This window comes from Artibeus jamaicensis, unplaced genomic scaffold (genome assembly GCF_021234435.1).
Source record: "Artibeus jamaicensis isolate MK-2021 breed Jamaican fruit bat unplaced genomic scaffold, CSHL_Jam_final contig_477, whole genome shotgun sequence".
Lineage (NCBI taxonomy): Eukaryota > Metazoa > Chordata > Mammalia > Chiroptera > Phyllostomidae > Artibeus > Artibeus jamaicensis.
The window spans coordinates 3,992,041-4,010,879 of NW_026521854.1; the positions used below are offsets into that span (position 1 = coordinate 3,992,041).

At 50.7% G+C, this 18,839-nt stretch overlaps 1 protein-coding gene across 2 annotated transcripts in view; it reads right to left on the reverse strand.

The window, feature by feature from the left end:
• Positions 1-18,839, reverse strand: part of SLC39A14 (solute carrier family 39 member 14) — a 40,880-nt gene extending 22,041 nt beyond the window's left edge. For both annotated transcript variants that reach the window (XM_037152617.2, XM_037152618.2), the window contains exon 1: positions 18,677-18,839. The gene's annotated coding sequence lies outside the window, so the exon portion shown is untranslated. The remainder of the gene's footprint in view (positions 1-18,676) is intronic.

Sequence of the window (18,839 nt, forward strand, 5' to 3'; positions counted from 1 at the left end):
CCACCAGAGGCTCGGCAAGAGCCACCACTATTCTCATCATTATCCAGCAACATTTCCCAGACACCCAGTTGCAAAATCTGAGCTGCTGTCCCTCTAAGTCCATTCCTGTTTGTCAGGCCACGGGGCCCAACATGTGGATTAGGAATGATGGCACTACTCACAACTACCACTTACATCACCCGCTGAAAGCAAAACTCCCTGACTTGCTATTCAGGGTCAAAAATAATAAAGTGAAATGGATGGTCTAGTGGCTAAATCATCAGACAGTATGGCAAGGTGGGCAGCCCTGGGGTTTAAACGTGGGGCCTGCCACTAACTTGCCCTGTGTCCCCAGCACAATTACACTGTGCTCCGCCCAACCTGTGAGGGGACTCCGATAAATGAGAGGGCTCAAAGGTCAGTGTACAGTGCACACACTGGGTCTGTTCCTTCTGTTCCACGTCCTCCAAGTTCTCAAGCCTACACCCTCACCTACACCTGCCTATTCTCAGTGCAGCTCAGTTACCTTTTCTTCCAAGAGGCCTTCCTAGACCATTCTTTGAGCTTTCTTCTCCAACTACTCTGGACTCCTAACTACCTGCTCTCCCATGGTGCCCCTCCAACAGGTTTTTGTTCTTTGAAGGCAGGGAGGGCCCTCCCCTCCCCTTTCCTGGCAACACAGAGGGGAGAAACAGAGAATTTCTGCAGGAAGGTTGGAAGGCTAACCTGTTTTTGAACTGATGTCTGTCTGCATTGCTCCCAGGGTGTGCTGAGCAACAGGGAGCTCAGCACCCCCCCCCCACGGGCATTCTAACTCTCCAGAGCCCACAGACCAAGGTTAACCCTGGAGGGAGCAGGACCCTTATTATTCTCTGCTTCTTGAGACAGAACAACCTCCATTCCTTCAATGTGACTTATACTCATTGAACTAAAAGCTGGCTACACCTACCAGCCTTTTACAAACTCAGTCCAAGAGTTCATTCCTTTAACAAACACCCCTGCCTGCCCGTTTCACACCGGGAATTGTGCAGGCGCCCTCGCAAGGCAGGGCCGGTGCCAGTTCAACAAGTGACTTGCAAGGACGAGGACAACAGGGTTATGCTTTGATCGGGCTCAGTCAGGCATTCTGAGCAGGAAGGAACTTCGCACAGGGTAGCGAACAGCTTTGAGAATCATCAGGAAAGCTGGAGAAACAACCTCTAGACTGAGCTTCCAGGAGCTGCTCCCCAGGTCCCAGTGCAGAGCCAGGCTGCTGAGGAGCCAGGGCCCTGCCACCGGCAGGAAGCCGAGGCCCAAAGAAGTGGCCTGCTGCAGAATCGTGCTGCCCCGGCTGCGATCCGCACCAGCAAAACGCCATGTCCCAGGGCCCATCTGGAGGAAGGGGATGGCCACCCACTTCAGACCAGGTTAAGGGCAGCTAACTGGCAGAATCCAAGCTGCCTTGGGAACTTTAGTGCCAGGATGTCTAGAAAGTAGAGTTTTCGATTTTCCTTGTCTAGTCGGCTGCACTATAATTTATTACCCACAGTAGCATACTTGATAGTGAAAGGAGGCACTGTTAATACACATGCCAGGACGACAAGAGTAAACGGCACAGCTTCCTGCATGTGGGCGCCTGGTGAACAAGCCCACCCTCCCCCCACCACCCCCGGATTGGGATGAGGCGGAGCACAGGAAGCTGCGGAGAACACAGTGGGGCAGGCAAGCCTAGTGCCAGGGGGTCAGGCGCTAGGTTCTTTCCTCCCACAAGACACATCTCAGCAGATACCTGAAGGGCAGTAAAGGTGGGCCAGGTGAGTGGACAGTACGGGAAGAGGCAGCTATGTTTGGAAAGACTCAGTGAACATGCGCATCTGACAACTTCAGAGTCCCGTGCTGCCAGGCAGACGCGAGAGGATGTGGCAGGCACCAGGGCAGGGGTGGCCTGTAGGCCATGGTCAGGTGACTGGACTTCATCTGGAAGGCAGTGGGGATCACTTTCAGCGGAGATAGAGTAACCATGTGGCTGCAGCGTGGAGAACAGACTCAAGGTGGGCAAAAACAGAAGCTGGGACCACCCAGGAAGCTCTGCGGTGTCCAGGTGGGGAACACAGCACCCGGCGTTGTCTGAAGAGCAAGGCTTCTTCCTCCCAGCTTCAGCCCAGCCTGGGGCGCCTACCCTGCCCTGCCCTGCCCCGCCCCAGCCTGGGGGCTGAGTTTTCCATGACAGAACTGAATAGGCTTCTCTTTAGTGGCTGCAAGGAGAGAAACAAGCCCCACCACTGTTCTCAAGACCCAAAGTATCAGAGTGAGTTTGAGAGAACCAGTCCACCCCCATCATTTCCTAAATCAGGCTGAGACAAGTCTACGTACCTCTCTTTCTGTAGCAGGAGGGCCATTTATAAATGCCAACTCCAACGCCTTGGCAGCAACACTCTGGGGGCATCTGCCAACAAGGGCTTCTCACAAGAAGTCTTTCTGTGCTCCCTTCTTCCCAAAACAGGTAAGAAGAATCCCTGAGCCCAGGCTCCCTCTGGGAGGCCCTTCCTGGACAGTGGACGTGATGAGACGTGAGCGCCAGCAGGCAGAGGCACGCCTGGCTCCCCGGCAGCAGCGAACCTCCCTCTCTACCAGAAGCCAGGCCCCAGGGCAGCCCCACAGCTGGACCTGCAGCAAAGCCTCCACCTGCCCCATGGCCAGCCCACCCACGGCCACCCCCATTCCCCCTCCCCTGCCTCAGAGCCCTCCTGCACCACTACCTCCCCCGTAGCTTTCCCAACCCTAAGCCAGCTCAAGCCCCCAACTCCTTCTCGAAGACTCTGACCACAGCTGTCTCTGCAGCTGAGACGCTGAGTTCTCTGCGGTTCTCTCTCCAGGGAAGTGGTTCTCAAAGTGTGCTCCCTGGACGGCAGCACACCGCCACCTGGGACCTTGGGAGAGCAAATTCTCAGCCTCGCCCAAACCAGCTGCATCAGAAACTTGGGGGTGGAGGCCATCTGGGTTTCAGAAAGTGCTCCGGGTGACCGTGGTCCCCACAGAAGCCTGAGGACCACTGCTCTCAGGGAAGACCTAGTGCTTTCGGGAGAGCTCTGGGCTTCTTCACCAAAGACGGCAGCGAGGGCCCTGCTATCCAGGGTGGCCGCTGCTCACCGGCGTGTGGCCGGGGCCCTAAGGAGAAAGGAATGGGCTGCACTTTCAATTTCTCAGTGACCATAAATATTTACCAGCAGAGCAATAAATGGGCCTGATTCCCATAAAGGTTACTGGGAAAAAGAGAGAAAAATACCAGATTTCCAAACTGGAGTGAGAGAGATGGCAGGAAAGGGCGTTGAGTAACTGCATGCCTGAATCATAATTCCTCCATTTCCCTGCCCCTGTCCAAACTTCCCAAATGGCTCAATCTCTGGCCCAAGATCCCTGGGGGGACCATCCCTGCCCCTCACTGTGGGCCTCCCTAAGTGACCACAGCACCCCCCTCCCTCGGATTCCGGGGAAACCACTACAGCCACTGTCGGGTGCCACTCACACCCAGTGCCACACCCCTCCGGTCCACGCCGCACTGCGGGATGAAATCACTCTCCTGCTGACACACACACCGCAGCCCTCGGTGCTGTGGGCATCAGAAACACTCCAAAGAAATGCATCACTCCCGTCCACCTGGTGGTCAAGCGGCCCTCCAGCTAGGCTCCTGCCACCCTCCCCTCTGACCTGCCGTTATTCTCCTGCCCTGGACCCTGGGCTGCATCCACAATGCCCCACTCCTGCCCTTCCTGTCTCCACACCCACCCACAGGACTAGGACGTCCAACTAACATCTGTTAGAAGCATCTGGCAGAAAGCTGAGCATTTCTGCATGTGTTCCAAGCACCCTCCCCACAAGTGTGAAGGGCCTGGATGTTTAAAAATAAAAAAGGATGACCTGCAGAAAGAAGCACCACCTGACCTACCCCGAACCCTCCCTCCCCGGCTCATGCCCCGCCCCGCCTGGGAAGGAGTCTCACCTTCCTCGGAATCCTACCACTCTGTCTCAAGGGTGTACTGTCTTAGAGCGACAGTTCCAACACTTCCAGCTGACTTTCTCGGTTGTTTCGTAACAAGCCTAGGAGGCTGGTAAGGTCTAAATAAGTACTTGCCACATGAATCTGTAAATATAAATGCATGTAGAACAGATACACCATGCTTTCTCTAGAGGCTGCAGAACGGCTGGGACAGATCTCACTGCAGGTGCAGTACTTGGGGCCACGGTGCCTTCCCAAAGCTCCTCCTGTCCAAGGTGCAGGGAGAGCACGAGGACCTGAACCCGTGCCCTGCGGGCCCTCCCATCTCTGCCACGGCCACGGCTCTGGAGAGAGGCTGTCGAGAGTGCTCACAGGTGGATTCCAGAGCAAAGGCATCTAGGTCTCTGGCTCCTGTCACAATTGGATATGGAACAGGGCCAGAAAAAGACCCGCATGGGCAGAGGGGCCCTTCCTCAGCCCAAAACACCCGGTCAGGGCTATGGGCACAGCGGTGCAGAAGCAGCAACTCCGCTAACAACACAACAACTGGTGCCACATCTCCACTGCCCTGCCACTCCCCTGCCTCCTACGAACTGCTGCCTATTAAAACCGGATGAACATTCTCCCCAGACTTAAGGGCTTGCCTCCCTGGTTAACACCGATCCCCAGGGGCAATCAGAGTGCTACCTGGGAAGGGTTTCTGATTCTCGCCTGCAACTCAGAATGCTCTGCTGGGGGTGACTTTCTCCCCAAACAGAGAGAGAACTAGAGATGCACAGGAGAATTCTTATGGCAGCACCTTGCCCAAGACAAAAGCCTTGCAGGCAACCCGAGAGCCCACTGGCAGGATAGCAGGTGAATAAGCGAGCCCGTCCTGACGTAGGAGTCACATACGACAAAGTGAACAAACTGAGGCGATGCTGACAATGAACTCAACTCATTCCTCACGTCCTCTCCTCTGGGAAGGTCTGGGAGCAACTGCAGTCTGCAGGGCCTGAGGACGAGAGCCCGCTCCAGTCTTCCTTGTGCAGCTGACAGACCACACAGGGCCTGTGGACAGAGGCCATGTTGAAAATCTAGCTGAAATAAAATCGCTTAACCAGCCTTCCAGCTTCCACGGGCACCTACCCCCACACTGTCAGGGCTCCTTCTCTGTTCGTGTAACAGAGACATGTGTGGAGTGCCCGAATCTTCAGTGGAGCCTCAACAGCAGTCATCCTTTTAAAGCACGAATCTGATCACAGCACTTCCTTTGCTTTAAACCCTCCAATGGCTCCCCAGTGTAACTGGAATAAAATCTGATCTCCTGTTTCTGTCCTCTAAATCACGGTGACATCTGGTCCTTGCTGACCCCACTGACCTTCTAGTTGAGCCCTCCCTCCCTGGGGCCAGCTGCCCCGCCATCCTGCTCACCCTAACCACACAAGGGCGTTCTGACCCCAGGACCTCTGCACGTGATGTTCCCTCTGCCTACAGTGCTCCTCCCCTAGGCCTTCATACCAGGTCTCTCAGTGCAAATGTCACCTCTTCCACGCAGATGGCCACCTGGTTAAACAACAACAAAAAGAAAAAAGAGCCCCATTCCCAGTCATTCAGAATCCCAACCACCTGGGTGTATTTTCTTCTTAGCCTATTAACACTTTCTAAAATAGTATTTTTCTTTTGTTGACATAGTTGATATCTGTCCCCTCCTACCAGACTGTAAGCTCCACAGCAGTGGAGATTTGGCCTCTCCTCCCTCCTGCAGGGCCTGGAGGAGGGAGATCTGCTGAGCTAGCGAGTTAATTCCCCTGCCCACCCCTCAGTTTCAACGTTACCATGCTTTGCCCCTGCCCCCAGCTGAACTACAAGCACTCTCAGGGGGCAGGACCCCTTCTCCTGAAGCTCCAATAGAATCGATGACCCCGGAGAAGCTGGTCTGGAATTGGGGTACAATACATAAGGTAGAAAAAAATTAAAAAAAAAAAACTTAAAGGTGGCGTAGGGGTTCCAGGAGGGAGGTGGTGGCAGAGGGGCAGGCCCAGGCAGGCGGCCTCCCCTGCCCTCCACCCTGAAACCACAGTGCAGGGACAGGCAGCCCTCTGACAGTCCTGCCGAAAATAACACACTCACTCTCCCCTGGCGGCAGGGGCAGGAGAGGAAAGGAAAGCCCCAAAGAACAGGCTGTTTCTAGAATTTCTCAGCTGCTCATGGAAACTCTGAGTCCTGGTCGCACTGCTCACAGCCTCCCTCACCAATGACACACATCCTGAACCGCCTCGGGGCGGGGCTCCCAGGCTGCTGCCCAGAAGGGGGAGTGGTTGAGGAAAGCCAAGGTCACAGGCTGATCTGGCCAGCAGCGCTGTGCACACACCAGGGTTTACCCAGGGTCAAGGCCTCTGCTGTGGGAGGTACCTCTGCTGTGTCTGCTGGATGTTGGGGGCAGCCCATGCGGGGGTGGGGGCTGAGGGGGAGCAAGGACCGGGACAGAATCCCTGTTCCTGCTGCTGGTCTGGCTGCCCTACAGGACGCCCTGGCCAGTGGCCCGAGTCTGGGGGATGGGTGACTTTGTGCTTGTTGCACCTTTCTGGGAAAGCTGATGAGAACAGCCAGGGCTTGCTGCCCCAGGGACCTGGTCTCCCGAGACCTTGCAGGGCCTCGCAGACGGAAAATCTCCAACACTGGGGAAATGGTCAGCACAGAAATGCGTATCTGCCCATCAGTGTCCCTGGGCCCCGGCTGGAGAGCTCAGCACACAGCACCAGTGAGCCAGGGAAAGGAGGACAAAGGCGGCATGGGACGCCGGGGCCAATCACCTGTGGCTCACCTCCTGGGAGGAAAAGCGGGGCCAGCTGCCCCGAAGGAGAAAATGACAGTCCCTTAGGCCTGGCCCGGAGGCTTCCGGCTTCCAGGAAAGGACAGCGCAACGGTTCGGCCTGCTCCCTGTGATTTAAAGGACTCTTGACTAAAAGGACGTACACATGCCACCCTGTTTCTCTCACACGAGCCTACCTTTCAGGCTTCCAGTAAAAGACACAGAAGAAACAGTGGTTTGGGAGGGCAGCCCAGCCGTCCTGGGGGTGGCGGGAGCCCTCCAGGGGAGCTGGCTGCCACCCCCGCGCCTCCCAGTCAGCAGGGCACAGGGAAAGGCCCTAAGGGGTGAGGGGGTGAAGGGGATCTTCCCAGAAGAAGAGACTGAGAGATCCGGGAGCAAGTTGGCTGGGGAACAGTCCCTGCCCCCCAGGGCAGCAAATGTTCCCGAAGAACTTACGACACAATTTGCTAAACTATCCCCTGAAGGTCCGACTATTTTAATAATCCCACTAGCTGTGTATAAGGATGCCCGATCCATAAGCTCCTTGTCCACGCCAAGTACTGAAAGTGTTCCACACTTGGCCACACTGGTTACAAATGACTCTCGTGATTCCCTTAATCGACATTTCTCTGACCACCAGGGTGACTCGTCACTTCCAGGTTTGCCGACATGCACAGTCCTTCCACAGTTGCCTGCTGCGGTCCTTTGCCCATCTTTTGCCACCATACATTCATTTTTCTTACCAGTATGTATGAGTTCACTGCATGGGCTAACGAAACAGTAAGCTTCTGTCACATATTACAGGTATCTTCCTAATCATTTGCCTTTTAATTTTGTTGACTGGTTTTACTGAAAAAGTTTTTAAAGAAATCAGCCCTGGCTGGTGTGGCTCAGTGGCTTGAGTGACAGCCTATGAAGCAAAGGGTCGTCAGTGTGATTCCCAACAAGGCACATGTCTGGGCTGCAGGCTGGTTTCCAGCTGGGGGTGTGCAAGAGGCAATGGGTGCATCTCTCACATACCAATGTTTCTCTCTCCATTCCCTTCTAAGAATAAGTAAATGAAATCTTAAAACAAAAAGAGGTAAATATATTGCACTTTTAAGGTTTCTGTTTTTAGTAGCATGACTGGAAAAACTTTTCCCACCCTGAATTACAGAAGTACACGCACATATTTTCTTGCCTTGAAAAAAATGTAAACTTCTAATTCACGTAGAATTTAATTTTGGCACAGTGTGAGAAAGAGAATCTAACTTTTTTAAAACAGCCGATTCTCAAATATTGTTTAATGAAATGTCAATTTTCCTTGTAAACCTCAACTGTGGAGTCTATAAAAGGTCAGAAATAGGGGTACAGGGCCCTGGCCGGGGGCTCAGTTGGCCAGAGAGTCGCTCCCCGATGCACCGAGGTTGTGGGTTTGATCGCCCGAGTCCGGGCACATGTGAGAAACAACCGGTGAACCAATGAATGGGTAAATAAGTGGAACAACAAAATCGATGTTTCTCCCTCTCTCTGAAATCAACAAATAAAAATAAAAAAATAAAAAAGAAAGAAAGATAGGTAAAGTCGACTATGTCCTTTGCTCCCAGAGGCCACAGGTAGCTGGTCCAGCCACTGCCAGTAAGTACACATCATGGGTGCCACCTCTGTCCCTTCCTCCTTCCTGCTCAGAGGTACAGGCTGCAGAGCAACAACCATGAGAACAAAGTCCACTGTGTGAAGGACGGCACGGCAGACAGATCCGCTGGCGAGAACCCGGCTCCTAGAGGCTCACTGTGTGGGAACACGGGCCTCCCACGCTGCTGTACAGGCTGTCTCCCCACCAGCATCGCCCAGATGCTGCTGTTTACACCCAAACACCCCTGGAACTGATCCATTATCTTTTCGTCCTTAATTGTACGAGAACTGCCAGGATTACTACCGCCTGCCAGGCCCTGTGCTGAGCAGTGTGCCTCCGTATCTCAGTTCAGCTTCTCAATGAGTGTGAGAGACACGTTCTGCAATACTGCCCTAACCATAAGCCCCGGCGACAGCTTTCGTGAGTGGGGAAAGCCGCAGTGTCCATCAAGGAGACACCTCCCTGTTTCAGAAACATTCAAACAAAAGGCATGTTAACATTCAGCAAGTAGTTTACAAACTACAGCAAGTAGTTTACACTGAGTCTAAGTAGATTTCCTCAAAATCCCACAATTGGTAAGAAATAATACCACTGTTGGTGGCTCTACACATATTGAGGTATGTTTTTGGATGTCTCTGCTGTGTTCCACTTATCTATCCGGTGCCAACATCGCACTTTATTTTTTTAATATTTATTTTTGATTTGATTTTAGAGGGGGGAAGGAAGAGAGGTGGAAACAGAGATGTGAGAGAGAAATACTGATCGGTCACCTCCCACATGCGCCCGACCAGGAACTGAACTGGTGACCTTTTCCATTTGTGTGATGACGCCCAACCAAGCCACACTGACCAGAGCTATTTTTTCTTTATTACTGTTTTTTCTGTTATTTAAACCAATTCCAACTTCCCTACTCTCTTTTTAAAATTGATTTTGGCTATCCTCGTGCATTTATTCTTTCGGTGGGGGGGAACCTCAAGTTTTAAATCACCTCCTTAAGTCCCAATACTTCACTTTGGGAATTCATCCCATGGAACTGATCTGAATGTAGGAATTTGGCTTTAACAATGTAGGGACGTGAATGCACAATAACAAATACCCATTGAGTGCCAGGGGGAAATGCAGTGAGCACCACAGACAACAGTCCCTGCCCACAGAGTGTGCCGTCTCGGTGCTCCCCACAGTGAAACCTGCAGTGGGAGGGGTCGCTAATGCCAGGTGACCCTCCCCCCCAGCTACACCTCTTTGAGAAGAGACAGCAATTCAGGCTCTGAGTTAGGCCCCAGTGTGAATCCTGAACCCACACTGACCAGCTGCAAGGCTTGGGTCAAGACCCAACCTCAAAAGGATGTATTTTCCTAATTTAGAGGAAAAAAAGCTACTAACAGTTCCTTCCTCACAGCAATTAAGGAAATTAAATGAGATGCTGAGTATAAAGAATAGCACCTGATGTATAGTAATTGCTCAGCAAATGCTAGTCACCTGGAAAAACGATAAGGAAAGTCGCCTGTGTGCTAAATGAAAAACAAGAACTTACGAAACTCTGTACAGTAGCACACCTTTCCCTAAAATGTGTGCATTTACAGAAAAAGGCTAAAACCTGTATGATACACTGTTAAACCCACAGTAAGTTTAGTGATTCCTTATCTTTTTATTCATCTGTATTTTCTATAATGAGCATGTAATGCTTTCGGAACAAAGTTCATCTTTGAACCTGGTTAGGAAAAAGGGAAGGCCTGACGCTTCCCATAAGGACCTGCACTTGGAGTCTGGAGTGGAGTCCAGCGCTGACCTGGCTGCCCCAGGGACAGGGCCCCGTCTCGGTTCTTTTGAATCAGACCTTCCTGGGTGAGATCCAGTATCTGTACTGCGATCAGCCTCGCACTCCTTCAGGGCACTGGTCTGACATTTCAGCGCTGCTGGACTAGACACGGGCCACCTACAACATCCTGTGACCTATCCGAACTCTTTGAAGTCAGCTCCCCCTTTCCTGTGAATGGGCCCAGCCTGCAGGGAAAAGGACACTCACCGCACAGAGGCAAGCTGCTGCTGTCGCAGGTCTGGACCCTAAGGCAGGGCCTCGGGAGCCAGCTTTGTAAGCTTTGTATTTCTACCTACTTGCTTCTCAGATCTGTTTCAACATGAGGGGAGCAGGCAGCCTGAGGATAGGCCCTCGGCTCAACAGCAGCCAGGCCTGCTTTCTGTCTTAGGTGTAAAAAGTAATCTGCCACTCTGGCGCAGCTCCAAGAACCAGTTTACAAAGGCCGTCCCCTAACACCCTGAGTGCGCTGGGTTGGATAACGTTCCCCGAATCCACATCTGTCCAAGACTGCAGAAGGTGATATTTTTGGAAACAGGGTCTTTACAGATATACCTAATTAGTTAAGATACCAGTGATTGGTATCTTCACATGAGAAAGGAGATTTGGACACTAACACACAGAGGAGAAGGCCATGTGAAGACAAAGGCGAAGATGTGGGGGGCGGGGGGGGTTCCTGGTACTGGCCAAGGAACACCTGCAGCCACCCACCAGAAGCTGGAAGAAGGGAAGATTCTCCCCTAGAGCTTTTGCGGGGGGAGGGGGGGTACGGCCTGCTGGCACCTTGATTTTGAACTTCTGGCCTCCAGAACTATGAAAGAAAGAATAAATTTCTACTGTTTTAAGCCACCGGGTTTGTGCCAATTTCTTCAGACAGCCCCAGGAAACTAACATTTTGTGCCAAGATGAAGACCTTGGATCTCATGCAGCAGTTGGCAGAATCCTAAGATCACCACCAGTGACCCTCTCCCTCAGGAGTAGGCAGGACCCATACGTATGAGATATCGCTCCTGTCATTGTGTTACGTTATCTAGCAAAAGCATTCTGCTAGTGTAAGTCCACCAATTTAGTTGACCTTCAGATAGGGAAATTATTCTGGATGGGCCAGAACTCATCAGGTGAACCCTTAGAGGCACAGGCTCCTCCTGGCAAAAGTGATCTGAAGCATGAGAAGGATTCAACTGGGACGAGAGCAGCAGCTTTTCCAATATGAAAGCCCAGTGGACACCAATTTGACCAAGCGATCCACGAAAACAGCACCAGGCCTGAGACACACTGACACCCCGCATGCCCCGATCCAATGCTCTGAAGAGGATGCAACACCACTTTTGTGATAGTCTTGCCAAAAATGCATGACCTCATTCTAAGAAAGAAAGCAAGAGGGACTGTTATAGGTCGGAGGAGACTAAAGATAAACAGTAACTGAATGCCGTGTGGGACTGTGGATCAGATCCTGGAACAGAAAAAGGATATTCATACAAACACTGGTGAAATTTATTTATTTTTTAACCCCCACCTGAGGATGTTTTTATTGATTTTAGAGAGAAACATTGATGTGAGACAGAAACATTGACCATTTGCCTTCCACAGATACCCCGACTAGGGACTGAACCTGCAACCTTTTAGTGTACGAGAAGACGCTCCAACAAACCAAGCCACCCAGCCAGGGCGAAATATTGGTGAGATTTAAATATGGCCCGTGGCTAATGTGCTCGTGCTGATTTCCTGTTCTTGGTAACTAACCTATGGGTGAAGGATAGAAAGGCACTCTGCTATGTTTTTTTTACAATGTTTCTTTAAGCCTAAAATTAGTACAAAATAAAACATTTACAACCAAAGGAAATGGCTGAGTAAATTAACAGAGGTTGCTTCAGGGTTGAAGGATCACAGATTTTCTCTCCCATGCTTCTCTATATGCATCTTTACAGTCAGTGGGCATTGTTTGATGACCAGAGGGAAGAGGCTGGAACAGGTGGGCTGCTAGTGCAAAGGGTATTGGTCTGGGGCCAATGGAGCTGCTCTCGGGGGGAACAGTTTGGACCCCGAGACAAAGGGCTGCTGAAATAGAGCAACAAGTCTTCCATACGGAAACAGACACTCTTGGTACCTTAGACCCGAGCCCTTCAGAGTTGCTGGACCCAACCTAAATTTCTTCTTTAAAAAAATTTTTTTAAATTTGTATTTATTTTTACAGAGAGAGGAAGGGAGGGACAAAAAGAGGGAGAGAAACATCCTCATGTGAGAGAAACATCAATCAATTGTCTCTCACGCACCCCCAACCAGGGACCAACCCACGACCCAGGCATGTGCTCTGACTGGGAATCAAATCCGTGACCTTTGGGTTCACAGGCTGGTGTTCAACCCACTGAGCCACACCAGCCAGGGCCCAACCTAAATTTTGAGCCACATCACTTGTCCCTCTACCAGCCACTCTGGCCAGGAATGAAGACCACCCTTGTCTCAGGAATATACATCTTTATGTAGTTCATTAGTCACACAACTCTTGTCAGGACTCCTGTCCTCCTTCTCTCTTTTCCTCCTAGCTTTCAAGGCTTGGCTTAATTCCACCTCCAGGAAGCCTTCCCACACCACTCCTGTCCCCGGTGGCCTTCCCTTGCTCCAACACCCTTAAATGTGTCTTGTCTGTCTCACTCAATGGAATGAATGCCCCTAGACAGCATTAACTTCCCGTGTGTACTCAGCTCACCTCCACACGTGTTTTACAAGCAGCTTTGGAAGAGAGACAGTGTTTTGAGGCCTTCGAAGAGTAGAGGCCATCTCAGCTGAGCACCACAGGCTGGACAGTGCCCCCAATCCTCCTGTACCTCCCCGCTGTGCACAGCCCCTCTGCTGCCACGAGCCGAGAGTTCACTGACTGGGGGGTCTGTGCTGCCTGTTCCCCAGACTTTAATGCCACTTCTGCTGGTTTTATGATTATAAGTAGGTTCAATAGTAAGAGAAAGAGAAATGCAGAAAGAAGTTTTGGTTTGCAGGCCAGTGCTCAATCCACTGAGCCACACCAGCCAGGGCTTGGAAAGAAGTTTTGACTCCCACAAAATTAAAGGAAGTGCTGTTATGCCTGCAGTGCTGAAACTGTGATCTGGGACGCATGATGACACCTGAGTCACCAAGGCCTGGTCAGGGGCCTGCAAGGCAAAAGCGGTTTCTATTATTATATTAAGGTGGTAAAAACTTTTTCATTCTCACTTTTCAGAAGTTGCCAGAAGTGGGATAAATGTGTGCCACATAGTCTTTTGAGTTTTCTAGAAATTTATAAGATAGAAGTTTAGGGTATAAATATATGAACTAAAGGGGGGGAATGGTGGGGGAGAGGTGTACAGGGTGGAGGGGAATGGAGGGGGGGAACAGAACAAATGTAATGCCATAATCAATAAAATAAAAAAATTTAAAAATTAAAAAAATGTTTTTAAAAGAAAAAAATATATATTTTTTCTTACAGAGATTAACTCATTTTATTCTCAGGAATTCAACTAAGTGTTTATCATCAACTTTCCATCATACCTGTTATAATTCTTTTCATTATCTACCAATAATTATTTTCAAAATCTTGAAGATCTATAAGTGTAAAAACTTTATTTTGGAAGTTATTTTTCATAAAAATATACTTTTTTATGCTAATATGCAATGACCTTATTTTTGTTATTTTAAATGAATGAATATATATTTTTAAAGATTATTCATTTTTAGAGAGAGAAGAAGGGAGGGAGAGGGGGAGTGAAACATCAGTATGAGAGAAACATCAATTTGTGGCTGCCTCTTGTACACGCCCCGTCAGGGGACCAAACCCACAGCCCAGGCACTTGCCCCGACCAAGATTGGAACTGGCGACCTTACGCTTTGTGGGATGACACCTAATCAAGCCACACTGGTCAGGGCATTAATAACTATTTTTAAATTTGTTTTAATTTTTAGTATGATAGCCCTGGATGGGTTGATCAGTGGATTAGAGCGTTGTCCTTGATACACCAAGGTTGGGGGTTCGATCTTGGGTCAGGGCACATAAAAGAATCAATCAATAAATTCACAAATAAGTGGAACAACAAACTGATATTTCTTTCTCTCTCTTCTTCTTTCTCTAAAATCAATTCAAAAAATTTTAAATAATTTTTAGCATGATAAATATCAATGGGTATATTGATATACCCATTGTCTTTGCCACATAAGCAAAGACAACATTAAGGAATCCTAGGATCAAAAAGTTTAAGAATTGCTCACCTAGAAGGATGTGTTACAGAGGGAAAAAAAAGGATTAAGTTAGGTTTGTGTCTTACAAAATTAGGATTCTGCATGTGGGCTAGTTTGCAAATGTCTTGTGAATTCTTGCTTTATTTATTTAATGAACATTAACAGATGTATAAATCCTTTCCCCAGCATTTCCACTTCTGCAATTTCTTCTTCGGTTACATTTGCACACGTAAGAAACACCAATTGTGCAGTTTTCACTGCAACACCGTAATGACAAGAGCCAGGAAACAACCCAGATGAGGGGGAGAGGGAGGCGACAAAGCTGATTAGAAATAGACTGTACTTCCACATTCCGGAATCACATGAAGTTATAATGAAAGGATGATAAAAGTACTCCATGTGCAAATATGGAAAGATGTAATATAGTCGGTATAGTTGGTAGGTAAAAATAAGATATGCTAAACAATGTGTCTGAAATGCAAACTTGTAGCATGACTAAGATGTTTCACTGAATAGTGTATGTGACTTTTTTTAAAATCCTCACATAAGATATATTTACTGATTTGAGAGAGAGAAGGAGAAAAACATTGATCAATTGTCTCCTGTGTGCACCCCAAAGGGGGACTGAACCTGCCACCTATGGGTGTATGGGATGGCGTTCCAATCAACTGAGCCACCCAGCCAAGGCATGTATGTGACTTTCTAAACTTTTACACTGTTAGCCTTTTCATCTTTGAGCTATGTGAATATGTGGCCTACTGGAAAACATGTAACTAAAAAATGAGAAATTAGCCCTGGCTGGTATAGCTAAGTGGATTGAGCAAGGGCCTTCGAAGCAAAGGGTCGCAGGTTCGATTCCCAGTCCGGACACACACCTGGGTTTCAGGCCATGCTCCCAGTAGGGGATGCATGAGAGGCAACCACACACTGATGTTTTCTCCCTCCCTTCTCTCTAAAAAAATTAAAATTAAAAAAAAATGAGAAACTGCAGGTGATACACATGGTGTGATTTTTATATACAATTTTCAAGTCTCATTAGGAGATGTGGAGACCCAAAGAAAAGGCCTTGGCCCTGAATCAAAGTTTTGGCAAATAAAAATATATGCACACACTTTAAAGGTAAAATCAATTATTTAAAACATGGACTTTTCTTTTTATCCCCGACTTTCGGCTGATGTTTATTAACTACTAATACTGAGTACATTGACTAAGAGCCCCTAGGAACCCCCAGTAATAAAGTCAGGACAGTCGCCTCATTCCAGCAAACCCCCACCTCGCCAGGGCCTGACGACAGAGAAAGGTAGGAGGCCTTGGAACGCAGTCAGATCTCCAGTTTCCAAGGCAGGGAATTGGTTTCCCATGGCTGGTCATGCCAAGCTCCCTCTCAGGCTGGTTCTGTAGCCGCCCTTCCTCCCGGCTTGGTGGGAGGCCCAAGAGCCCACAAGGATCTGTGCCTCTGGATCTCAGCTGGGCCCAACAAAGGGCCCCCCTGGGCGCCCCGATTGTTACGGTAAGGGTGGGGATGAAGCAGCTGAGGCGTGGAGACCGTGGCGAGGCTGCCCTGCTTGTCTCCTGGGAGGAGAGCACGAGGCCCCAGCTGGCAGCAGACTCTGGACTCCTTATCTGCCGGCACTCTGCCAGCCCACCAGCCTCGAGGTCAGAGAAGTCCTCTCTAGACATCTAGTGAGTCCTGGCTGGGGTCCTGTGGCCTGACCCTTCCTCATCCACACTCTCTACCCTCCCAGGTCCCCAGGGAGTCTGGAAAGAGGAGGAAGTAGAGGACTTCTCCCGGAGAAGCTTCTGTAAGTGGCTCCTTCCTCTTCACATGTTCAAAGAAAAGACTAGGATCATCAGCAATTTCATTTTTAGGAATCAAAATGGACCCTTTTTTTGGTCTTTGCCATCAAGCCTCTTGGCCGCTAGCAAGCAAGGTAATTTAGGATACCCGTTAAACTCTCCAGATCCCATTTCTTTGGTTGTAAAACACTCGAAGCTTCCCAAAGTCCCTCCAGCTCAACATCCAATAGTCTGTGGTTCTGCGAAATGCCCCAGCATGACTGGATTCAGGCATCGAGAGCAAACAGGCTGAATTATCCCAGAAGAGTGGGGAGAAGGCCCCCATTCCCACACATATTCACAGCACTACTAACGCTTAGTTCCCAAGATCCTATAAACACTGGACAAGGATTAAGATTCCTCTCGGAAGAGAGTAGGTTGAAGCAAGGAAGGAAAGACAGAGGAGGGAAGGGCGTGAAAACAGAAGCAGTCCAGTGACTGATATATATTGCACCTGCTCACAGTCAGTCCTTCCTGCCTTTTTATCAGCCCCGAAGAGAAGTGTTTCCATTACCTGAAAAAATGAGAGTAGCTCCCAAAACTTAATGGTGGTGAGGGGACAAAAAACCTTTTTCCTTTGCCCAGCGAACTTGTGGAACAATCCCGGCAGGCCACAGAAAAGAGGCTGACCCAGCAAGTCAGTGAGATGGACCGCCCTGCATCCCACTCCTACAACCCAACACACTCTCTCCTTCTGGACTCCTAAGTCAGCTACTCCGCCCAGCAGAGGTTACTGTGATGTTGCAGAGGAGGAAGGGGTGGGGAGACTACTACTCCCTCCAGGCACAATCACAACAGGCTGAAGGGCAGCGGAAACAGGTCCAGCAGTGACGAAGCCAGGATTTGAACACAGATTCACCGGGCTCAAAAGCCCGACACTCTCCCACCACCACCTTTGGCAGAGTGCTGTTCTTTCCAAACTCAACTGAACACAACACTGGGGCTGCTGCTGCACTGCTACCTCATTCTTCATGTGTGAACGTACCCCCTGCCCAACCACAGGTGTGCTGGATGGAGCTGGGCCGAAAGCCCTCTCTGCATCCTGCCCTGGCCAGTGCAGAGCCAACCAGACTGGGGCCTGTGACATGTACTGAGGGATGAACGACCACACTGAATCATGAAAGTTCTTCTTGCCCAAATGACAACACCAGCCATCCTGTGTCTGTTGCTCTCTAGTCAACCTGCGAGCCGATGGCAGGAAGAAGCACTAGTCTATCTCCTGGAAATTGTATTCCCACACAATTTATGAAAAACTCACCTGGGTCTCCAAGAGGAAATAGAATATGTGTTTTTTAATTCCACCTGCTACAAGTTATGATTCTAGACCTTCTTTCTCTTGCTTCACTAAGCTCCTCTCGGTTTTTACGGCCCTTGTTTTAAGAGATAAGGATCAATGGATAAGAGACAAGGGATCTAGTCTGACCTCAGCACTGACCCCTTTCCACGAAAGTAGACAGAGTGAGGAGCTGAGGTGGCACAGTGTGGCCAGGCCAGTCCCCTCTGTGCACCATCATCACTGCCACCCAGCAGCCTCTCCAAGCAGCCTGGGTTTCCTGGGGAGGAGTGACCAAAGGCAAACCCAAGCCCAGGGTGGCTCCTGGAGGAAGAGTCCGGTCAGAGCTGCCCCTGCCCCCACCTCCTCATGCCCCTCACGAACCATGCGCACAGTTCTCTCAAACACCAAGGCCCTGGCAGACACTAGATCCTCAAAACTGTAGCCACGATTTAGAGCTGAAGAAATTTTCTTGGCTTACTTGGACCTCAGGATCACATGGCGAACTGCTTGGATGCCTGTTTTGTCCTATTGCCATAACCATCCGAGAGAGGGCAGCCTAAACCGGACCACCTAAGTTGGTCGGTACGGACCAAAAATAGCTAAAAATCCCTGCCTGCGAGGCAAGCTAGGTCGGAGGTAGCTTAGTCCCTCCTTCGCAGTTCTCCATCTCCATACCGGCCAGCAGGAAGATTTGCGTGATTTTTCTTCAATTAGGATGATCTGGCTGAGGTGGGGTGGGGTGGGGACTACAGCTGCTGGAAGGCAAAGTCCGGACACCAGTGCCCCATCCCAGACGCCCCAACGGCTGCCCATCTCCTCCCCACTTTTTCTGTCCTCGATTCGGCAAGCTCCAGGAAGCTTCCCCGAGGCTGCAGCGCGGCTTTCCACGTTCTGGGACCTTCTCTGGCTCCCACCTCACGCGCTCTCACTGGACCGCAGCTGCGACCTCTCTTCCCCTCTCTTATAACCTCGCAGTGGCACCTTGGCCAGGTGTCGCCCCCAGGCGGCGTCCGGGCCCGTGTGCGGGTCCTCGGGAGCGGCTTTCCGGTCCGGTCCGAGGCTTCGGGGACTGCGGCCGGGCCCCCACCCCCATCCCTACGGGTGACCCGAGCCCGGAGGCGCGCTGCCGCATCCCTGCCTCCCGGCGCGGCCCGGCCTGCACGCCCTCCGCCTCTCACCTGAAGGTGGGGCGGACACCGCCGAGCCCGCGCAAACTCACAAGCCAGGTGCTAGGGCGCTCTGTGGCGGCGGCGGCGGCGACAACGGCTCCGTTCTGGCGTCCGCGCTAGCAGCCCGCTCGCCCTGGCTCCCCGGCCTGCGTCCGTCCCCGCCACGCCGCGC